Raw genomic sequence first — 7,036 nt, 5'->3', positions numbered from 1 at the left:
GATTGCATTGGGGAGTTATACATGATATAAATGATGAATTGATGGGTGCTGACGAGTTGATGGGTGCAGCACACCAACATGGCATAAGTATACATATGTAACAAACCTGCACGTTATGCACATGTACCCTAGAACTTAAAGTATAATAAAATAAATAAATAAATAAATAAATAAATATAATTGTATATATTTCTTAGTTTAATTTCATATATGGTAAGTCTTGATAGGTATAAACCACCCTAAGAAAACTCGTTGGGGTCTTCAATAAGTTTTAAAGGTGTGATGGTATGTTTAGACCAAAATGTCTGAGAATGGTCAGTATAGGGAAATAAGGAAAAATAAATTTCATAGCAATTTCAATTTTAAGAGGAAAGACTGCATGTACATATTTATACACTGATAAACGTTCAAAAGAAGATACATCAAAATGTTAACAGTATGTAACTCTAGGTGATGAGATTAACTAACATTTTAAATTCTTTTAAACCCATGTAGTTGGATTTCCCAAGTTCTATTTATGTGTCAGTTGTGCATTGGAATCTCAGGGTAGGGGTGATAGTTTCACAATTTGGAAAGATCGCAAGATGTGTCCCCAACTTGAGCTCCCCACCTCCACCTTGCCCACACACCTTGTAGGACATTTGCCTAAATAAAAGATGAGATCTGCATGCCTCATGATTTTCATGTTCCCTGTTTTGCTGATTCCCCTCTTTTATCATCTCTTCTCAAGCTACCTCCTAGCCCTGCAGTACTACTCACCACTTTTTGGATGTGTCATATTGATACGGCAGGGGACAGGGAAGAGCTGGGTAGAGAAGGGCAGGTCCCTGGCCAGGGCTCCACCCCCAGGACTGTGCCAACGGACCTAGGTGAGGACAGGCATTTCTGTTTTCTTGCCCAAATGTTGCATTTCCTAGACCATCCTGGCCTGCCAAGCCCCCATCCTGTGCCTATAAAAACCCCGAGACCCTAGCGGGCAGACACACAAGCAGCTGGATGTCGAGAGGAACACACTGGTGGAAGAATACCCAAACAGACGTCAGCAGAAGCCGGTAGACGCTGGCAGGCCGACCAGCAGAACGAGGCGGAGTTTGGCCGGGGTGGTTGGAGGGGAGCCCGGCCACTGGGCAGTCCTACTCCAGGGGAAAACCACCTTCCCAATCCATTCCCTTCTGGTTCCACTATCTGAGAGCTACCACCACTCAATAAAAACCCTTGCACCCATCCTCCAAGCCCAAGTGTGACCCGATTTTTCCAGTACACCAAAGCAAGAATCCGGGAAACAGAAAGCCCTCTGTCTTTGCCATAAGGCAGAGGGTCTAATTGAGCTGGATAACACAAGCCGCCTACAGACAGCTAAACTGAAAGAGCATACTGTAACACACGCCCACTGGGGCGCTGTAAAAACTTAACCCTAGACACTGCTGTGGGGTCGGATTCCCACAACTTGCCTGTCTGCATGCTCCCCCTAGAGGTTTGAGCAGCGGGGCACTGACGGAGCGAGACCCACACACCCATTGCACGCTCTGCAAGAGGGATAAGGGGAGTTTTCCCACTTCAACATTTTTCTTAACTCTTGCATTTGCTTTTGAATGCCTTTCTCATTGGCCAGAACCTTTGCCAACTCCGGAGTCAGACTGACCACTTCTCTGCGCGCCACTGTGCATTGTGCATTTTACCATGAGGATGAGTAGTACTTTCTCTCCTTGCAATAAAATATTTTTCCAACTAGATTGCTCCATATGCAAACTCACTCTACTTTCCTTATTATATTCTCTTAGACATATAATCTCTTGGGCTGAAAATGAATGGCAATACCGCTGTCTTTGTGATTGCCCTTAGCAACCACCTAACAACTTGCTTCTTAAATATTTTTCAGACAATTAAAAGTTGACAACCTATGTAAGAATCTGTCCAGAAAAACGGACTTAGTGGCATCAATTTATTTACATTCATGTCTCTTGAAGATTAACTTCCCATGGGTGGAGCCAAGTCTTTATTTTCCCAGCTTGCTTAGGAAACATTATTTGAGCTCCAACTATATGCCTTATCCCCTACCACAGAGCTACTCAAGAGTGTGGTTTATGTATGGTTTTGGTCTTATCTGCATATGGTTCCAGGATCAGAAAAGTATAAGAACGGAGAATATATGTTTAGAAACATTCATAGCAATTTGACAGAGTAATTTTATGTCTGTTGATGATAAGAATAAGAAAGTCGGACTAGTATTTTTTGTCTTTTTATTTCTTGTTTCTTTTTTTGTGTGTGGTTTTAAGGACTGAAGAGTTTAATAGGCAAGAAAGAAGGAAGAAGACAGAGACAGAGGGAGGGGGCTCCTCTAAAGCCAAAAGAGGAGACCCCTCTTTAGTTCTTTTTTCTAAGACTTCTTTTTTATTATATTTTACAAAACATTGGTATATAATGGATTGGAAACAAAACAAAACAGAGCTGTTCCTTCAACACACATCATTTGAGTGGCTCTGTTCTATTGACACAGACATGAGTAAATATTGACCTACCTGGTTGACTTCTATTTTTCATTCAACATGGTTTTGCTAGCTATCTCTTCGAAAAATATTCTTTTATCTTCCTTTCCCCTTAAGAATGTGATATCTCCAAATTTCCACGGTTGGAAAGGTCCAGGTACTGTCTAACCTTCTCTGACCAGAAGGAAACATTTTTTCCTTGCAAATTACTCTATATGAAAACTCACTATAATTTTCTTATTGGATTATTTTAGACACATAATCTGTTTAATTGAAAACTAATTCAATGTTGAAGTTAATTATCAGCTTTCATGATTTCCCTTACCAATCACCTAGCAGCTTCCTTTTCCTAAATATTTGTAGACGATTTAAACTTAATAGCCTTATGTAAGAATCTGTCTAGAAAATGATCTTATTTCATTATGACTCCTGAATATCCACAAATTCCTTCACATATATCTCACTTTGGGTTTATTAATACATTTAAACTGTTCTGAATCTATGAACAATTTCAGCTTTCAGGACAATGGAAACATTGAAAAAGGCAATAAAACTGCATTTTCTTGTAGTTATTTTAAATACCCTATTTAAAACAAATTATAGGCATACAAAGATACAATTAGGATTTTGTTTGGTTTCTTAAAAGTGATCTTTCTCTATTAAACTCCTAGTCAATTGCCCACCATTTTTTCATCCATGACCTGTGTTCTGTTCACACTAACCATGCAATTCTGAAGCTGACTCAAGTGTTTCATAGAGCTGATGTTTATGGTTTCTTTGACTAAACATAGAAATTGATATTTGTCTTATTTGAGTTCCTTTCTCAGGAAACCAACCATCAGGCCTCCCAGATAGTACTGAGGACCTGAAACTCATCAGACCACTGGATCTGGACAGTGAGATGTCAGACCCCTCACCCATTACAATTTTCCAACTGACCACCTGCTCCCTGTTGACCAGCTCCTCTTCCTTACCCCTCTCTAATTCCTGTTTTCTCATAGATGGTTATATTTCTTCTCTGCTAATCCCTGATTTTAATTGGTCAGGGAGATGGATTTGAGGTTGATCTCCCATCTCCTTGGCTACAGTACCCCATTAAAACCTTCTTCCCTGGCAATACTTGTTGTCTAAGTGATTGGCTTTCTGTGCAGCGAGCAGCAGGGCCTAGACCAAACCCCTGGTGTTTCAGAAACAATTCCCTATCACAGTCTGTGCCATACACATGTACACAGGCTGCTCTATTTTTGGGGATGCTCTTCTTTGACACTTGGTAGATTTCAATCCATGAGTCCAGGTTGGAGTGATACAGCACCTCTGCAGCAACGCTTTCTCAACCTTCCATAGTACCATTACCTTCAAACCAAAGACTGTCTCTCCTCTCCCAGTGCTTTCTATGAAGTGACTGTATATGTTTGATATATGCTTACTGCAGTGCTGAGATTATTTGCTTTTATATATACCTCCTCGATTAGAGTATAAACTACTATTTATTCTTATATTCCTAGCCCCTAACACAGTGACTAGCAAATAATAAGTGCTTAACAGATGTTTGCCAAAAAAAAAAAAAAAAAAAAAAAGAATGAATTGCTAAGAGTTTCTGATTTATGTGTTTCTTTCTTTGAAACGATGAAAATAAACTGGTCTTTGAAGAACTCTGATTCATTAGTGAGCTTGAAAACCAAACACAATAAACAGAATGTGGAAGTTGGAAGAGGGTCCCTAAGGATGCATTTAAGGAGAAATGATGTGACAGAAGATTTGAAAGTAAAAAAAGAGTCTATCAGGAAGATAAGAAAGCAATTATTAAACAAAAATTAAGAAGCCGATCTCCCTCCCAAGTTTCTAACCTTCGGTAACATGATTGATTCACACTAATCAAAGGTGCCGAATATATTTGCTGCGTGCCATTGGAAAACTACATAACTTAAAACTAATAAAGCACCTCACTTCTTTTTACTGTCTTTCTTCATTTACCCAAGTCACCTCTTTTAAGAGCCATCTCTGATTTGGTTATAGCACATTCATCTACACTGATTGCTTGTACAAGGAAACAGTGCAACCCAGAAATGTCAGAGACTGAAAGGTTGTCTTCTTGCTGTGTAAGATTTACTGTGAACAGAGGGAGGATGCTGACAAATGCTACAACCGTCGCTTCAGGGACAGTCTCTGCCAAACAGAGATATACTGACGAAATGATAATGGTGAAATAGCTGTCAGACCAAATAATTAGAATATGGAGCTGTAATACAGTAAAGTAGCCTTCATATATTTTATACAGTTTGTATTGTTCTATAGATTGTTTGGAGTTTGTGTCCAATGAAAATGGATTAAGAACAACCTGGGATACTCAGCAATAACAACACACAAACATGTGTATACACACCAATGAAGCTTGCATTATTCAATAAAAGTGTTCCTGATACATTGCATGTAAACTGATTTTGTATGGTCAAATAATATCTTAAATGATGAAGGAATTCATTAAATAAATATGAGATATTAGTTAGAATACATGTGAAATTTTAAATCATGTTCCATCAGTAAATACAATTATTACTTTTTAAAAAAGGGTTCATCATGCACTCATTTCTCTAAGAAAAATAATGCAAGAGTGATATCCTTATTAGTAAAATTGGTAAATAGGTTGTCAGCTGCCAAGCACTGCTTTTTAGGAACTTAGGGGCAGAATCTGTCACACACATAGACATCCAAATTAAATAGTCTCAAGTGAGGGCAATATTGGAATAACTGAGCACAGTCCCTCTGCTTGTTTTGTTTTGTTTTTCAGATAGGGTCTTGCTTTGTTGCCCAGCCTGGAGTGCAGTGGTGTGATCATGGCTCACTACAGCCTCCAACTCCTGGGCTCAAGCAATCTTCTCTCTCAGCTTCTGATTTTGTACCTGCCCAACATGTTATTTATAAAATTCCCACAATGTGTTAGGGAAGATGCAAGACATGCCAATGGTGTCCCTACTTTCCAGAGATTTTTCAGCAAATGGAATTACAACAAATGAGCCCCAGACTTTGTTGTTTTAACCATCAGTCTGTTGTGTAGTTAAGACCAGCATACAGATAAAGTTGCCGAGTGTCTCATCTAATCGTGAATTATAAATTAGGCATCTTTTTAATTTTTAAAATGAGCATTAACTCTTTCAGGGAGTTGTAATGCAAAGGTAAGTGTAGAGCACTACTCAGTCAAATTAAAGACAACCTTATAGCTGAATGATTTAACGCCGAGTTACACTGCAACTAGGGAATACTTAGGACCCAAAAGAACTAAGCTCAATATTCTATTTAAATCATAGAATTTCAGAGCTGGGAAAGAACCGTAAAATAATTTATTATTTCCCATTATGTTGTTGGAGTGAATGGCTCATAAAAGATATTAACTTTAGGCAACACAAAGATTATAATTTTATAGTTAAATTTCATATTAAAAGCATAATAAAAAATACATATTTAGACAGAATCTTGCTCTATCATCCAGGCTAGGGTGCAGTGTCCAACCTCCAATCTTAGCTCACTACAACCTTCACCTCCTGGGTTCAAGTGATTCTCCTGCCTCAGGCCTCCAAGTAGCTGGTACTACAGGTGCGCACCACCATGTCTGGCTCATTTTTGTGTATATATATATTTTTTTTTAGTACAGATGGGGTTTCACCATGTTATCCAGGTTGGTCTTGAACTCCTGGCCTCAAGTGGTCTTCCCACCTTGGCCTCCCAAAGTACAGGGATTACAGGCATGAGCCACAGCGCCCAGTCATAATGGAAATATTTATAAATGGTACATCAAACCCATGACTTCATGAATATTTTTGCTTAGGAAAGAGCAAAGTAAGAAGTCAATTAAAAAAAAATGAGAGAAAAAAAAAGGTGGATCCATGTTTCTGTGATACACTGTTTCCATTTAAAAATAAATGTGGCTAGCTGGCTGTGGTGGCTCATGCCTGTAATCCCAGCACTTTGGGAGGCTGAGCTGGGCGGATCACCTGAAGTCAGGAGTTCCAAGACCATCTTGGCCAACATGGTGAAACCCCATCTCTACTAAAAATACAAAAATTAGTCGGGCATGGTGGCGGGCGCCTGTAGACCCAGCTACTCAGGAGGCTGAGGCAGGAGAATGGCATGAACCTGGGAGGCGGAGCTGGCAGTGAGCCGAGATCGCACCACTGCACTCCAGCCTGGGCGACAGAGCCAGGCTCCGTCTCAAAATAAACAAAAATAAAAAATCAATGTGACCAGGCATGGTAGCTCAGGTATGTGATGATCCCAGTACTTTGGGAGGCCTCGGCAGGAGAATCACTCGAGCCCAGGAGTTTGAAACCAATCTGGACAATATAGCAAGACCATGTCTACACACACACACACACACACACACACACACACACACACACACACACAAATAGCTGGGAGTGTTGGTACATGCCTGTGGTCCCAGCTATGAAGGAGGCTAAGGTGGGAGAATTGCTTGAGACCAGGAGTTTGAAACCAATCTGGACAATATAGCAAGACCATGTCTGTACAAAAAAAAAAAAAAAAAAAAAAAAAAA

The 7,036-nt window shown here is 39.6% G+C and overlaps 1 protein-coding gene across 2 annotated transcripts in view; it reads right to left on the bottom strand.

Annotated features, from left to right (window-relative positions):
• MALRD1 (MAM and LDL receptor class A domain containing 1) overlaps nt 1-7,036 on the bottom strand; it is a 715,118-nt gene that overhangs the window by 18,915 nt on the left and 689,167 nt on the right. The gene's annotated exons all lie outside the window — the stretch shown is intronic.

Source organism: Rhinopithecus bieti, unplaced genomic scaffold, assembly GCF_001698545.2.
Source record: "Rhinopithecus bieti isolate Rb0 unplaced genomic scaffold, ASM169854v2 scaffold_3043, whole genome shotgun sequence".
Classification (NCBI taxonomy): Eukaryota; Metazoa; Chordata; class Mammalia; order Primates; family Cercopithecidae; genus Rhinopithecus; species Rhinopithecus bieti.
The sequence above is the reverse complement of the archived record's forward strand: the minus strand, read 5'-3'. Positions and strand labels throughout refer to the sequence as shown.